The sequence below is a fragment of the Panthera leo genome, chromosome A2, assembly GCF_018350215.1.
Source record: "Panthera leo isolate Ple1 chromosome A2, P.leo_Ple1_pat1.1, whole genome shotgun sequence".
Classification (NCBI taxonomy): domain Eukaryota; kingdom Metazoa; phylum Chordata; class Mammalia; order Carnivora; family Felidae; genus Panthera; species Panthera leo.
Window position 1 is genome coordinate 36251587 of NC_056680.1, and position 17836 is coordinate 36269422.

The 17836-nt window shown below is 40.7% G+C and overlaps 1 protein-coding gene across 4 annotated transcripts in view; it reads right to left on the reverse strand.

Moving 5' to 3' along the window:
* FRMD4B (FERM domain containing 4B) overlaps positions 1-17836 on the reverse strand; it is a 322217-nt gene that overhangs the window by 220712 nt on the left and 83669 nt on the right. The gene's annotated exons all lie outside the window — the stretch shown is intronic.

The following is a 17836-nucleotide window of genomic DNA, read 5'->3' on the forward strand; positions in this document are numbered from 1 at the left end:
AAATGATTTGGCCTCTTACATAATGCATTTCATTGAATAGACAGTGTTACCGGCTCTGTAGAAGGAGATTCCGCAGGTCTGAAAGTTATCTACAGTAGTTGTAAATTCAGGGTGACAAAAGTGGGAGAAATCAATAAAGCATCACCGCAGAATCCATGTTACAGAATTACTGGAACCAGGATAGCACTCCCAAATCTCGTTTTTAACAGATGTCAGTTGTGGAGAGAATGAAGCACATGTCATGAATACTGATGAAATTTAGTGTGTGTCTTTCGCCCTAAGATGCTCATTTATATGTATTTGTCATTTTCTCTATAAAAGAAAAGGAAACAGCTATCCCTCGGAAGCTCTCCTTAAGTCAGGAAGTGCGCTTCTTGTCAGCTGTGGGCCCAACTGTTTCACACCCAGGAGTGTGTAAAAAGTGGACAAGAAGGCGGAAGCAGCAGGTGTGGCATTCACTGTTTTGCCGTGTGGGTGAATAAAACTCGACTTGTCCAACCATCCCGCACTGCACCTCCCCATTCCACCTGAGCCTCAGCTCTCCCTGGACATGGACACAGGCGTGAAGTGGAAGATGGCGGCCGGAAGCAGAAAGAATTCAGGACAATTTGTTCATCAGCACCTTTGCTCCTGTCTCCTTACTGATGCCATATGATACACCCATCTTTTCTAACAGGAGCGAGATATTCCAGGGGCTCCACCACAATGAGAGCTGAGAGTTTCTTTTCTTTTTTTTTTAATGTTTATTTATTATATTGAGAGAAAGAGCATGCGTGGGGAAGGAGCGGAGAGAGGGAGACAGAGAATCTCTGCGCTGTCAGCAGAGAGCCTGATGCAGGGCTCGAATTCACAAACCATGAGCTCATGACCTGAGCCAGAACCAAGCGTTGGATGCTTAATGGACTGAGCCACCCAGGTACCCCAGCTGGGAGTTTCTTGTGGGCAATATTTGCAGTATCCTTTTAGGACAAAAATAGATTTTAGGAGACAAACTAATTCACTTACCTTTGAATCTTAAAGCCAGTAAGACCCTAATTTTATGTGAGGTGTGTTAAATTCAATATTAAAATGCTAACAAAAAATTAAATTTAAATAGTGGGATCTAATGTTGATAGAGTGTAGCCATGGGACTGCAGTAATGGTTTGGGTAGGATGAAATCAGAATGAAGACCTCTCACATCCAGCCATCTCCTTAGACCCCGTGGCTTCCAGGGAAAATACTGGGTATAGAATATACGAGAGGGATAGTGTAGTCCCAGCCCCCACTTTACGGTAAGATAACTGAGGCTTCGAGAGAGGGAAGGGGACCTGCAGGAGAACCACATGGAGAACTGGCACCATCGTGACTCCGTACGTTTTCTGCTTTATCAAAACATCTCTCTACAACTTCCATGTGTCCACCAGGTTACATAAGTTCCTGGACTGGGGGTTAGACCTTGTAAATAGTGATATAACAAGCAGCCTGGATCACAGGGCAGAAGAGAGAGAAAGGCAATCATTTATTGAGTGCCCACCATAAGCCATTTAGTGCACAGGGCATAGCACTTACATTGCAGCTAATGCTTCCGGGAACTGTGAAAATCATATAGGAATCATTATCTTATGAAGATGAGGAAACTGAGTCAGGGCAAGAGGATACTTTGTTTGAGGTGACACACAGCTAGTAAGTTCTTTGTTGTTTTTGTTTTTCTTTTTTTATTTTAATTCCCGTACAGTTAATATACAGTGTTGTAATAGTTTCAGGTGTATGATATAGTGATTCAACACTTCTATACATCACCTGGTGCTCATCACAAGTGGACTCCTTAACCCCCATCACCTATTTCACCCATCCCCCCACCTACCTCCCTTCTGGTAACCATCGGTTTGTTCTCTTTTATTAAGAGTGTGCTTCCGGTGCCTGGGTGGCTCAGTCAGTTGAGCATCCGGCTTCAGCTCAGGTCATGCTCTTACGGTTCGTGAGTTCGGCCCCACATCGGGCTCTGTGCTGACAGCTTAGAGCCTGGAGCCTGCTTCCGATTATGTGTCTCCGTCTCTCTCTGCCCCTTCCCTGCTCACACTGTCTCTCTCTGCCTCTCAAAAAATAAAGAAAACTAATAAAAAAAAAAAGAGCCTGCTTCTTAATTTGTCTCTCTTTTTTCCTTTGCTTATTTGTTTTGCTTCTTAAATTCCACATGAGTGAAATCCTATGATATTTGTCTTTCTCTGACTGATTTCTTTCTTTCTTTCTTTCTTTCTTTCTTTCTTTCTTTCTTTCTTTTTAAGCAGCAGGTAAAAGTTTATTAGAGTAAGATTAGAAAGGAAGAATAACAGGAAATCTCTCTTTACAGAGAGGGGACATTCGAAAGTGAATGACTTATTTCACTTAGCATTGTAATTTCTAGCTCCATCCATGTCGCTGCAAATGGCAATATTTCATTCCTTTTTATAACTGGATAGTATTCCATTTTATACACACACACACACACACACACACACACACACACACACACACCATGTCTTTATCCATTCATCTATTGATGGACACTTGGAATGCAAACTGGTGTTGCCATTCTGGAAAAACAGTGTGGAGTTTCATTAAAAAGTTAACAATAGAACTACCCTAGGAGCCAGCAGTCGCACGACTGGGTATTTACCCCAAAATACAAAAACACTAATTCCAAGGGATACATGCACCCTTATGTTTATAGCAACCTTATCTACAATAGCTAGTAAGTTCTTTGATTCCATGGCCCAATATACTCTGACTTCCTACCTGTAATGAGCAGCAACTGTAAACCCAGGAAATATGCATCTATTTGAAAACTCCAGATCCCAAGAATAGAAACAGAATGGATAGTGTTTTAAAGAAGACTAAAGAAGAGAACAGAGGAAAGATAAGTTAAAAGCACTATGGGAGTATATTCAACAATTCAACTCTTAATGTGTAGGAGGGAAATGTCTTAAGATCTTTGAATATACCAAATATGCAAATGCAATTAGAACATATCGTGTAACTTCACCCATAAAATTCAGTGAAGGATACTTGTCATATTAAGAACCTACAGGTGAGCAAATAAGTTCAAGGTCTCAGTGAGTTAGGATGCCTGAGATATGATCACCTCTTTGCTTAGGCTGTCATAACAAATGCCATATACTGAGTGGTTTGAACAGCCTTTACAGTTCTAGAGGCTGGAAGTCCAAGGTCAAGGTGGCAACAAGGTTTGGTTTCTCCTGAGGTGCATGTATCTTTTTGAATTAGTATTTTTATTTTCTTTGGGTATACACCTACCAGTGGAATTACCGGATCATATGGTAATTCTATTTTTAATATTTTGAGGGACGTCCATACTGTTTTCCACAGTGGTTATACCAGTTTGCCTTCCCATCAACAGTGCACGAAGGTTCCTTTTTCTCCACATTCTTGCCAACACTTGTTGTTTCTCATGTTGTTGATTTTAGCCATTCTTACAGGTGTGTGGTGATATCTCACTGTGGTTTTGCTTTGTATTTTTCTGATGATTAGTGACGTTGAGCATCTTTTCACAAGTTCATTGGCCATCTGTATATCATCTTTGGAAAAATGTTTATTCATGTCTTCTGCCCATTTTTAAATTGGATCATTTGTTTTTTGTGTGTGTTGAGTTGTAGAAATTCTTGGTATAATTTAGATATTAATTCCTTATTGGATACATCACTTGCAAATATTTCCCCCTATTCAGCAGGTTGTCTTTTCGTTTTGTTGCTGGTTTCCTTCACTGTGCAAAAGCTTTTTATTTTGGGGTAGTCCCAACAGTTTAACTTGCTTTTATTTCCCTTACCAAAGGAGACATCTAGAAAAATGTTTCTATGGCTGATGTCAAAGAGATTGCTGCCTATGTTTTCTTCTAGGAATTTTATGGTTTCAGGGGTCACATTTAGGCTTTGGTCCATTTTATTGGTATGTGTGGTATAAGACAGTGGTCCAGTTTTATTCTTTTGCAATGCCATTTGTTGAAAAGAAATGGATTATCCAATCCATTCCCATTGGATATTATTGCCTCCTCTGTCATAGATTAATTGGCCATATAATCATGGGTTTATTTCTGGGCTTTCTATTCTGTTCCATTGATCCACGTGTCTATTTTTGTGCCAGTACCATACTGTTTTGATTACAACAGCTTTGTAGTGTATCTTGACATATGGGATTGTGACACCTCCAGTTTTGTTCTTCTTTTCGAAGATTGCTGTAAAGGTCTTATTTTCACTTAATTACCTCTTTGAAGGCTTTCTCTCCAAATATAGTGACATTCTGAAGTATCGGGGGGTCAGAGCCCCAACATATGAATCTTAGGACACAATTTAGCCCATAGTGCCCACTAAGTAACTATTTCCGTTGCCACAGCAGTGCAAAGCCAGGTACTAGAAAAACGACAAACCTGCTACATGCCATCAACATTCAGCATCACCCATAAAGATTCGAAGCCCTCTGCTATTTGAATTCAGGCCCCTAAGGGTCTATTACAGGTTTTAAATTTTAAAAAATAAAGGTGGGAAAGGTCATGATTCAACAACCTTTGGTCACAACGATCTAAACCAGGGGTCAGAAAAGTATCGCCTGCAAATTAAATCCAGCCTGCTGACTGTTTCTGCAGGTAAAGTTTTTTGGCACACAGTCACATCCAGTCATTTAAAGATTGCCTCTGGTCGCTCCGGAGCTACAATCACACAGCTGAATAGCTGTGCCAGAGACCCAAGACCAAAAGTATTTACTATCTGGCCTTTGACAGAGATAGTTTGCCAACTCCTGCTTTAATCTATGGTAGTCAGGTTTTTGTTTTTTTTTTATTGTAGGACTTTTTCAGGGTCTGGAAAATATATGCTTCAAACTTCAAGGGGAGGATATACAGTAAAACTGCATCTTGCATTGGAAGTAATTTCTAAAGTCAGTTCAAAATGAAAACTGTGAATGATCAGAACGAACACTGGGAATCCCTTAGGGAAAGTGCCACACCATACAGTCTACCATCGCACGTCATCATCAATATGGCCAGGTTTTCCTTCAAAGTTGCAACAGATAAAATTGCTTTTGAGCACCACATGAAAGAGGTGGATTTCTTTATGGGCCCCTGTATAAAAACATGCCTACGAATCGCCCTCGGCATGGTAAGACGCTTGAAGACACTGAGAACTGCCAGGAGGGTCAGGATACCAACTCACACTAACGTCTTCAATTTGCCAAAGTTAAATATGCACTTGCTATGACTTTGCAGGAGGTGGTTGTTGTTGCTGTTGTTTGCACTGTTTCCCAATTTAACCTCTCCCATCTCATGCCCCCAAGCCCCCAGTGCCAGAAGCTTATAATAGGACCTGTGTTTCATGGCATGCATTTAAAGAAATGCAGAAATACTAAAAAACATGGATATTAGGGACCAATCAACTGAACAGAAGACATGTATGAGGCTTTCTTAACACTAATTATAAAAGAAGTGTAGGACAAAGCTGCAATAAGACACCACTTAATACCCATTAGATGGGATATTTTTTTTTAAGTGAAAAATAACAAATGTTGGTGAAAATGAGGAAAAGTTAGAACACATTGCAGATGGGGATGTAAAATGGTGCAGCCTTTGTAGAAAATGATTTGAAAGCTCCTTAAAAAATTAAACATAAAATTACCATAAGATACAAGAATTCTACTTCTGGGTACATACCCCAAAGAACTGAAAGCAGACGGTTGTGCACCTGTTCATAGCTGCATTATATGTTATATTGTTCACAGTAGCCCAAAGGCAGGAGTAATCCAAGTGTCCACTGACAAGATAAATGGATAAACAAAACGTGGTATATACATACAATGGAGCAGTATCCATTTTTAAACAGAATGGAATCCTGATACATGCTACATTGTGGATGCATTTTAAAAACACTATGGTAACTGGAATGAACCAGATGCAATAGGACAAATATTGTATGATTTCACTTGCATGCGGTGCCTTGAGTAGTCAAATTCATACAGATGGAGAGTAGAACAGAGGTTATCAGAGCATATGGGACTGAGGAATGGAAGTGATTGTTTAATGGGCACAGAGTTTCAATTTGGAGTGATGAAAAAGGTTCTGGAGACCGATGGCAATGAAGGTTTTACAACACTGTGAATGTACTTAACGCTGCTGAACTGCACATTTAAAAATAGTCGGAAAGGTAAACTTTTTTTTAAAGCTTATTTGAGAGAGGAAAGAGCACAAACAAGGGAAGGGCAGAGAGAGAGACAGACAGAGAGAGAATCTCAAGCAGGCTCCACACTGTCGGTGCAGAGCCCGTAACAGGGCTCCATCCCACAAACCGTGAGATCATGACCTGAGCCAAAACCAAGCGTCGGACACTTAACCAACTGAGCCACCCAGGTGACCTTAGGATGGTAAAATTTACATTATGTATATTTTACCACAATAAAAAATGCTCCAGAAAAAAAATAAAAAAGAAATGTAGGAGCGTAATTGCAGGGATGGGGATAGAGAGGGCTTAAATTGTTTTTACAGAATGTCTCATTCTGCTAAAAAAAAAAAAAGGCAGCCAACAAATCTTTGGCCTGCTTAGGTGACAACATCATAGCTTGGAAGACAGAGGAAGCAATAAAGGGAAGTGTTATTCCAGAAAGACCTTTAGGTGATAGAGAAATGAAGCAGAAAAGTGGTCACGTGCCCTTGGAGTTCAAAGTAGTATTGGCAGGGATGCTGGGGTCCTCACTTGGCTCCTCCCGGGCCCGAGTTTTCTTCCAGCACAGCCTCACTGCCCCCTTGTCCCATGCTCACTCCCATGCTCACCCTTCCATTCGCCCCATCCACTGTCCACTCAGCAGCCTGAGTGCTGGCGAAAATACAGCATTATGCAAAGGATGATGTGACAAACTCCTGTCCGTGTCACTGTGCCGTCACTCAAAATGAACTAATGTTGTTCTTCGCATTCATTAACTCTTTTGAGAAATAGAACCACATGGAACTTAAACCCCTCCAGTTCACACATGGATATGCCTGTGTGTGTGTGTGTGTGTGTGTGTGTGTGTGTGTGTGTCCAAAACAACATATACTACAGTAGTGTAGGTTTTACAGTTTTTATAAAGTGTAGCATGCTGTATATTACTGTACTCCACATTGTTTTTGAGACATCTTCATTTTGGTCCATACAGATCTAGGTCATTGACTGTTGTATGGCACTCTATAATACAACCATACCATAGTTTAATTCTCCTTTTCTGGACTGACGGCTATTGGGTGGGGTCCAATCATGACAAAGGATGCTCCGATGGACACCCTTCACAATCCTCCTCCAGAGTCCAGATCCCTCTGTTCAGTGGCAGAGGCCGTCCCGGCCCATTAGTATTGTGACAGCCCTATGTATACCTGCAGGACTTTGTCCTGGTTAAGTCCAGCTCTCCTGGGGGCATCTGAAAATGGGAGAGAGCTCTTTTGTGAATTGGGGGTGGAGGAGAGCAGGGATGCTAAATTTCTACGGTGCATGAAAGTCTCGAGGGACAGAGACTTGCCCCTCACAAAATACCAAGTGCCCCTCCTTGGAGAAACAATGTTGCTAACTTTCTGTCTGCAGGAAAATCTGTTGTGGAATATGTGCATTCTCAAGTGTAACTGGGGGATGACAACTTATTCTCCAAGTGCTGTTTATCTCAATTCCTTGCCAAGTTTTACTTGTCTAATTCAACCTTTTGAATTTCTGCTACTCCGACAGGCATAAAATGCTATCCTGGGATTTTAAACTGTCGTTTCTTGCTTTTATCAGTGATGTGGAAAGCCTTTTCACATTTTTATTACTCATTCATGTCTTCCCCTCAAGACACGGACTGTTAGTAAGTGGCCCATTTTTCCTACTGGGTAGTTTGACTTTTCCTTATTGATTTACAGGAATTTGCTAGAGATTCTAGAAACCTGGCTTTTGTCAGTTATTTCAGGTTGCAAATATCTTCTATTGGTTTGTCACTTGCCTTTTAATTTTATGGCATTATTTTGTTATACGTTATATAAGTTATACATTTTGACATAGTGAAATCCATCAACTTTATTATTCTTGAGTGTGGTATTGTGTCTCTAGCTTACAAAATCTACGTTATCCTAATGGTATAAAGATACTTTCTTTTTATCTCCCTACAGGTTTTGAACTTTTACATTTTATACTTAGGTTTTCAATTCACCTCAATTTATTTTTGTACGAAGTGTAAATCTGGAAACTTATTCTTCCATAAGGAGAAATAACTTACTTCTGATACTCATTTACTTCTGACATTCTATGTTTTCCATTCTGAATTTCAATGCTTCCTGTGTCTATAGGGTCTACAGGGAAGGGTCTATATTTGTTCAGTCTCTATTCTGTCCCACTGATCTATTTTTCAATACCCCTATACCAATAACATAATGTCTTAATTACTATGGTTTTATAAATATTTTGATAATTAGGGGAAACATTCATTCCTTCTTCTTCTTTTGCAAACCTCCCTTATTACGTTCTTGAATTTTTATTTTTATTTATTATTTAAAAAAAATTGTAATGCTTACTTATTCTTTGGGGGGCAGGGGCAGAGAGAGGGAGACAGAATCCAAAGCAGGTTCCAGGCCCTTAGCTACCAGCACAGAGCCTGACATGGGGCTTTAACTCACAAACCATGAGATCATGACCTGAGCCGAAGTTGGTTACTTAACTGACTGAGCCACCCAGGTGTCCCAAATTCTTGCATTTTTACATTTCCATTCAATTTTAGAATGCTGTTGGGATTTCGTTCGGAACCACAATGAATTTATAAATCCTTTCTTTGGTAAAAATCAGCAGTTTATAATATTGGTCTTTCCTTTCCATGTATATGGTATATCCTACCATTTCTTTAGTTCTTCTTTTGTGGTTCCCAGTAACTTTCTCCTGAAGTAGTTGCACATTTTCTTAAAACTGGACTCCCAGTTTCTATATAATTTTGAGTGCTGAAGTAGTTTTTTTTTTTAAAAAAAAACCTCAAATCTGAAGATATCAACTGTCTTTCCCTGAATGTAGGTCTCCTGAGGCTATTACACTTAAAATAGAATCCAAACTGCTTACTGTGGCATGATTACAGAATGTGGCTTGGCCCTGTCTTCCTCTTGAACTTTAACTTGAATCTTGTGTTAGCCATGCCAGTTTTCTTTATACATGCCAAATATATCAAGCTAATTTCTCCTCAGGACCTTGTCCTTGCAGCCTCCTTTTATGGAAACTTGTTCCCCAGATATGCACATGGCTGGTTTCTTCTTGCCACTAAGGCCTCAGCTCAGATGTCACCTCTCAGGCTGTCCCTTCCCACTAGAGAATAGCCCTTCAATCATTCATAATGGCATAGCTCCTTTATTTCTTCACAGCTCTTGTCACCATTTAAAATTATCTTGTTTAATTCTATTGGTGTTTCTCCATAATAGACTGTAAGCTCTACATAATTGGGACCCTGCTGTCTTATTCCTTCCCATGTCCTCAGCACCTCAAATGGTTTCTGGTACACACAAAGTAGTCAATGAATAGGTATTGAATAAATAAGTGAGTGAATAAATGAACGAACTTGGATTTCACCTTGTCCCCTGGTTGATCCTTCTATGTCCTCTTATATCAGCGAAGTGTTCCCTTTCTCCCACTGGCCACATACTAGCAAATAAATAATAATCTGCAGACATTTCTAGTCTCTCAAAGAAATAGCTTGACCATAGGCATACTTATAAAGGGAATTCCAAACACATCTGTGTTCTGAAAATCCAGGTTTCTAGCTTATATGGAACAGAGAAGCCTTCATTCTCCCATTCACCCTATTTCTACTCCCAAGAGATAACCATCGACAGTTTCTTTGTGTGGAGTCAGAAACTTTTTACCCATTTACTTGTATGTATGTATGTATGATAGATATCGTCTATCTATCACAGGTTAGAGAATTTGAATGACTCAATATGGGAAGTTTTATTCTTATTGACAAAGTATTATTTTTCAATGGATCTGAGTTTGTTAAAAAAGCAGATTCCTACTCCCACCTCTAGAGGTTCTGATTTCACAAACCAGGGGTGGGTACCAGAAATCTTCATTTTTGAACAAGCATCCTAGATAATTCTGATGCAGGTGGCTCAAAAACCACCCTTTGGGAAATGCTCTCCAAGTCAAGGCCATTTAACACCATCCTTATTTAAGACCATGCATCCTCCTGAACACTAGGGGGCAGATGGAGCCACATGCATGCCCAGTGTTAAGATGTCACAACCCCTTTGCTCAGAAAGAGGGTGTGGCAGATACTGAGCCTCCATTAAGACCCCAAGAATCTAGACTGCTTGTGAAGCCACATCAGCAATCAGGAAAACAGCTCAAAACTGAGAAAACCTGGGTTCTAAACTCCACACTGCTCCACACCTCAGTTTCTTCACGTGCAAAATGAGAAGTTGGACCAGATAATCCAACAAGCCCCTTTCCACACTAACATTTTATGAGGAACTTAAACATCACATGGATTTCTTTGTGATTGGGCTATGGCTGATTTTGATCCTGTACCTTCCAAATTTTCTAGGACGGGCTTAGGTTACTTTTATAATGCAAAAGAAAATAATCCAAAACATTTAAAAAGATTTTTCTCATCGTTACTCCAACAGCATTTTCACAAACTGAGATGCTTCTGTTTCAGTGCTAATGTTCACTACTCTCCATGAATACAGAGAAACAACAAAATCTCAACGCGCCTAGGTCAAGGCAATTTAATGCCATTCTTGCTTGTTTGAAGCAAATTTAAAATTTGCTTAATAGGCAAAATTGAATCTGTGACTCTATAAAGATGGTAAACATGGAAACGAAACAGCCCAAGATTCAATCTCAGCCCAAATCTCATACTACATGGAGAAATGAGCAATATTTAAATATTTAATAATACCTTGTAATTTTTATAGACTCCTGGGCTTCCGAGTTTCTGACAAAGTAATCCCCGAGCCATAATTAACAAAAAGAGGCAACCTTCCCAAAAGTTTTCCAGAGCACAAGTAAACTCCTCAAAGTACTTCCTTGGCAGTGAGTGTGTTGGGAATAGTGGCATACAAGCAGTAAACAAGAGCTAGAAAGTTTGGATAGTGCTCTGAACTGATGACGGATGTTGGCTGAAATGGCTTTTAGGAAAAGAAGGTTGTGATTAGAAAACCATGACATTTCCAGCACTCATTTATTAGCATGTCTGGAAAATCACAGATGAGAGATAACAGAGTCTTTGCAACCTGAGTTCCATTCACAGGATGTTTACAAATAATTAACTGCTATTCAATCTTCAGAGTCATTTGGTCAGTGTCCTAAAGGCAAAGCAAGGATACAGACACCATAACCAATCACTGTAGGTGGTCTCCTAATAAAGACTTCCATTAGCTACTAGTTGCTCAGACCATAAAACTATGGATGCTTTCCCCACCACTTCCCATTGCTCCAACCCTCGCAGCACTACCACTATGGTCCGCCCCTCGATTTGTTCCTATCTCCTTATTTCTAATGCCACCAGTCCAGTCCAAGCCACAATCATCTTTCCCTTAGACTATTTCAACAGTCTTCTTATTAATTTCTCCACTTGACCCAAGACAATCACTTCTTCACATAGTGGCCATATTTACACATCAGATAATTTTTCCCCCTGCTTAAAACCCTTCAATAACTTCTCATTATTATTATTTTTTTGAGAGAGGGTTCAAGTTGGTGAGATGCAGAGAAAGAGAGAGATAGAGAGGGAGAGAGAGAGAAAAGTGGGGCTCCCCCAAAGCAAGGCTCAAACTCACTCAAAGCGGAAATCCTGCTCACCCAAAGTGGGGCTCGAGTACACCAATGTGGGACTAAAACTCATGAACGGTGAGATCATGACCTGAGCTAAGTCGGATGCTTAATGACTGAGCCACCAAGGTGCCCCGATATCTTCTCATGTTCATGGAATAAAACTTAAGTTTTATCTGCTCTCCACCTCTGAAGCGTCGTTTCACGACAGTCCTTCTTCCACCCTTGATACTTCCCACATTTGCTTCCTTTTCCTTCCTTACTTTGCCGAGCTCATTCTCACTTACAGTCCTCACTGCTCAGATTACTGTTTCTCTAGACTGTCACACAGCTGGTTCCACCTCATCTTCCCAACTCAACATGCAGGATCTTCCCTGACCACTATATCCTGTATGGTATCAACCTGCATTTGTGTTATTCTCTACCCTTGCGTATTTCCCATATGATCCTGAAATTACATTGTTTACTTGATGGCTACCCACCCCTCCACTAGAACGTAAGCTCCCCGAGGAGACCGACCTTGCTTGTCCTATTCACTGCTGAACCCCCAGAGTCCAGGACAATGCACACAGTACTCAATGACTTTTTGTCAATGGGGCACCTGGGCGGCTCAGTCGGTTGAGTGTCCGACTTTGGTTCAGGTCATGATCTCACGGTCCACGGGTTCGAGCCCTGCATCGAACTCTGTGCTGACAGCTCAGAGCCTGGAGCCTATTTCAGATTCTGTGTCTCCCTCTTTCTCTCTCCTCCCCTGCTCACGCTCTGTCCCTCTCTGCTCAAAAATAAACAAACGTTAAAAAATTTTTTTTTAAATGACTTTCTGTCAAATGAATGTATGTGTTGTTTTAGATTCAAGCAGGACCCAACTTTTCAGTGCTCCCTGTCCATTCAGAATCAAAACGCAATTACCTGCCCATGCTACAAGTTGTTAATGTGCAGAAGAGACCTATGCTTCTCCAAGAACAACCTCATCCTTACCCCACAATTAGGTTAGAGCCTCCAACTTAGAGCTCATTGCTCTGAAAGCAGAGGATTCTTGGGAGATGTCAGATGAAACTTAAAACCTCGTTGACAAGCTGACTCGTACAGTGTATCTTGACTTGGAGGAATGATTGTGTAGCTTTGTCAACGCTGGAAGTGAAGGGTTTACGGTGTGAGTGGGTGGATCACTGTGTCACATGGCCTGAGGCAGGTGGATATTTTTAAAATGCTAAGGAAATCTGCTAGGATAGTCTGTACACTAGCCAGGCATTCAATCGGGGGGGAGCTCATTTGGGGCCCAGATAAGAGGTTCAACTAATTTTACATGCGCCCCATACCAAGGTAATTTCACTCTGACTGGCAGAGTGAACTACGGAGGGTTAGCAACAGGCAATTTTCTGCACAGTATCATGATTTATAAATCATTTCTACCAGTTTGTCATCTCTTTTGTTTCTCGGGGCAATTCTAAAGGTTGGTCAAATACTTGTTACACCGATTTTATTGTATGTGTGTGTATCAGACTCCATCTCACAATGAGTAAATACTGAAACTTGATTTGGAATCAAAATCTTGGAAGATCAGTGTTTAGGGGTACTCATAAACCAACGAAAGATATTGCAAAAGGCATTTTATTATTTTTTTATTTTTGAAAGTTTATTTATTTGAGAGAGAGCGTGCATGCGCAAGTGAGTGGGGGAGGGGCAGAGAGGGAGAGAGAGAATCATAAGCAGGCTCTGCACTCAGCACAGAGCCCGATGTGGGGCTCAATCCCACGAACCCGGAGACCATGACCTCCGCGGAAACCAAGAGTCAGACGCTCAACCGACTGAACCACCAAGGTGCCCCAAAAGGCATTTTAAACATCAACTTTACTGAGGTATAATTTACATACAATAAAATATTCCCACTTTAAGTGTTCAGTTCATCAGATGCTGACATATATTCACTTCTGTACTTATCAGCACAACCAAGACATAGAACATTTCTATCTCCTGAAAAGTTCCATTATGTTCCTGTGTATGATATCCTCCCTCTTGCTTCCTACCTCTGCCCCAGGCAACCACTGCTCTGCTTTCTGTCACTAGATATTAGTGTGCTTTTTCTAGAATTTCATAGGAGTTGAATCCTATAGTCTAAATTTTGCGTGCTTGGCTCCTTTCACCAAGCATGATATCTTTGAGATACATCCATATTGTTGCACATACTCGTAGTTTGTTCTTTTTTTAAATTATTTTGTTTTATTTTACGGTATTCTATCGTATGGCTAGACCCCAAACGGTTTATCCATTTACCTGCTGATGGGTATTTGGATTATTTCCAGTTTAGAGCTACGAAAAAGGCAACCGTAACGACACTCCAGGGCAAATCTTTGCATGGACATATATTTTCATTTCTTTCCTGTAAATACCTTGGAGTGGACTGGCTGGGTCTTCTAATAAGGGCATTTTCAATTTTAGCAAAACTGAAAAGTGTGTTCTAAATGGCTTTGCCACTTTAAATCCCACCAGGAGTGTGTGAGAGTTCCGGTTGCTCCATGTCCTCACCCACACTCGGTATTGTCAGTCTTTTAATTTTAGCCACTTTAATAGGTATTTGCTGGTATCTCATTGCGTTTTGAATTTGCATTTCCTTGATGCTAATAATATCGAGCATCTTCTCACATGCTTATTGCCCATTTGTATAACTTACACAAAGTACAATTTGAAAGATAAGAAATATAAGTACTTCTATCTCTTATGTGCAAGAACTTGCCTTATTTTAGAAGCAGTTTTGAAAAACGCAACCTGAAGAGGATATATATAAAATATTCAGACTATAAAGTTAAAATATATTTAGAGGCTACATTAAAACTAATTAAAACAATAACATGGTGGAAAAGATCCACATTTTATTAGCTTTGTATTCTATACCGCACATTCATCTAATGCTCTAAGAAACCAGGAAGCCTGAATTTGCAGAAAGGGGATGAGATTAAATTAACTTGATCTCAGCGAAGAAGGAAAAGGCTTGGCCCTCTTCACTTCTAATTATTCTCTCTTCTCTAGACTTCATTTTATAGACCATAGGTTCAATTATTCACAGTATCTTTTTATATCTAGTCTCATAAAACTGTAAGGTGAATCATTACAAAATTAATATTCAACAGGCTTTATATAACTCTGCTTAATGCAATGCATAACTCAGATTTTTATCACCCCAAGGCCTCTCAAGATCTATAAATGAAACCAACTTAATAAAAGACCATGTATTTTAACTCTAACATAACCTACACAACCTCAACACTACATAACCACTCAATGTAGACTAGACAACCAGACATGACAGAAATGGACTGTATATAGAAGGTCAACCTGTGCATGAAGATTCTTATGATGACAACCAAAATTTTGCTCTGACTCATTTGTTTAGAGGAACTCATGGCTCTAATGAAAAGGACATTAATTTGCTTCCAGAGCCTTCACACAGGAATCACTGTAGATTTTTTACACCATGTGACCCTAAAAAATTTTCTGATTCCTAAATAATTGTCCCCTCCTAGGAAGGACAAAAGCTAGTGAATGCATCTACCAAAATCCACCCTCTAATCTCTACCCAAATATATGTACATATTTCCAACCACGAAGGAAACTTAAAGATCATTTGGTCTGGGGGCACCTGGGTGGCTCAGTCAGTTAAGTGTCTGACTTCGGCTCAGGTCATGATCTCATGGTGCGTGAGTTCGAGCCCTGCATCGGGCTCTGTGCTGACAGCTCAGAGCCTGGAGACTGCTTCAGATTCTGTGTCTCCCGTGCTCTCTCTGCCCCTTCCCCACTAGCATCCTATCTCTCTCTCTCTCTCTCTCAAAAATAAATACACATTTTTAAAAAAAGGTCATTCAGTCTAATGATCACATTTTACACAAACAAAAGGCAATCAAGACCCCGACAAGTGAAATTACCGGTTTGAAGTCAGACAACTAGTTGAGAGGAGCCGGGTGTTAAATTCAGATCTCGGACTCAGACTCCAGAGTCTTGTGATTTTTTTGCCCAAGACTTTTTTTTTTCTCCTGTTCTCAATAGTTATACAGGGTAGATGTAGACATTGCTATCCTTTCTGATCTATTTTAATGTCCTCGAATTAATAGATGCGAAAACTAAGGTTCACAACATGAGGAATCACGGCTCATCCAAGGTCGGGGAGAGAGTCAACGGCAAAGCTGAGACCAGTGACCACTCCTATGGTTTACAGCTTGATGCTCCTCTCTTCATGCCTGGCTGCCTTTCTTCTCTGGTGGGCAGGATGGTTTCCTGTCTTATCACCATTAAGTGGCCTTGGCGTGTTACAATCCATTCGCCACTTCCATAATGAGTAAGTTATGCCGAGATCATTTGAAAAGCCCACAGTCCTAGGTTGGTACCAAGGCTCTGGCAACATCTAACACACAGCTGTTGTGAGGATGCACATTCCATTTTGACAAAAGACACGTGCCTGGGTTTTGTCATGTTGGTCTGAGATAACGTAACGTGCGGAAAGAGGGACCAGCAGGGAAAGAGAGATTACTTCCCCAGACTCTCACATAAATGATTCTTTCTTTGCATAATGGAGCTCTAAATAAATAAAATACAAAATGAATGTTTACAACATTACAGTTGCTGTGAAAATGGCTATAGAGTTTTATGCCTATCTGTATCCTCTCCAGGGAAAACGGAAATCAACATGAGTTTTGTAATGGTGGGGAGGAGAAGGGACTATCATTTATTCCTTCATATGTCCAACAGAGCGAGGCCCCAGGGATGCAACACTGCTCAGAAGAGTAGTTTCTATCCTCCTGTGAAGTCTCCTGGGAAAGACAGACCATTAACAAGCATGTAATAGGTATGTATAGACACATAAGAAGACAGGGTTTAGGGGGCAAGTGGCCTGGCCTGAAGAATCCTCAGCAGTATGATCATGTTCAAGTGGAAAGGAGACATGATTCGGAGCCAGACCAAAGCGTGTTGGAATCCTGTTTCCTGCCACAGTAGGTGATCTTGAGCAAGTCATTTCCAACTTTCTACTCCGTTTCCTGATTTGTGAAACAAAGCTAATAACTCTTACCCTGTGGGAATTAGGTCAGATAATGAGTGAAAGTTTACTAAGTTCCCAGGGGAGCCTGGCCCAGAGTAGTGGTTCCATATATATTTGTCAAATGCATGAAAGCATCATTATGAAACATGCATTGGCTGTCTAGTAGCAAAAGGGGCACCTGGGCAGACAGTGATAAAACACAGAGTAAGGAGACATGAGTCCTGTCTTATACCTAGGGAGACTGAGAGTATCTATTCTATTATACATATATACACACACATATGTGTGAGTGTGCCTGCGTGTAACAAATACAGAGCGAAGCCAGAAAGAAGCACATTTGACGTGGCTGAGTCAGGGAGCGCTGTACAATAGGACCGTCTAACAGAAACAGAACATGAGCCACAAAGGAGGGGCACATAGGTAATTTTCAAACGTCAGTAGCCACTTAGTAAAAGTAAAAAGAAGCAGACAGAATCAAGTTTAGTAGCATATATGACCCCAAGATAGCCAAAATATGATCATTTCAACATGTGACCATTATGAGTTTATGAATGTGATATTTTGCACGTACAGAGTCTTCGAGCAGTCTTTGTATTTTATACTTCAATTACAGCTCACCTTGGCTTAGCCACCTTCCAGGTGCTCAGTACTGCACGTGGCAAATGGCGTCCATACTGGAGAGCGCAGTTTCAGAAATCTGGAGATGAGAGAGTTTGCTGAAGACAGAGGCTGCCAGGTGGGCTCATGGGGGAAGTGGGGCAGGAATGTGCCCCCTCCTGGCACAGAGACTTTGCTGCAGCACCTTATAGAAGCCTCCTTCTCCTGGCTCCTTTGGCCCCAGGGAGTCCCTAAATCTACTTCCTGCTATTGCAGGGACCGCACTCAGATTTGGTTCTTACTCTTTGCTGGTACCTTCAGACTCTCAGATTGTCCTTTCCTTCCTGGCACCCCCTTACCTGGCATACTGCTTAGGGTATGGGAAGCACATATATGTAACAGCAATTTCTTCTTTGCACAATATGGCTCTATACAGGTACATACAAATAA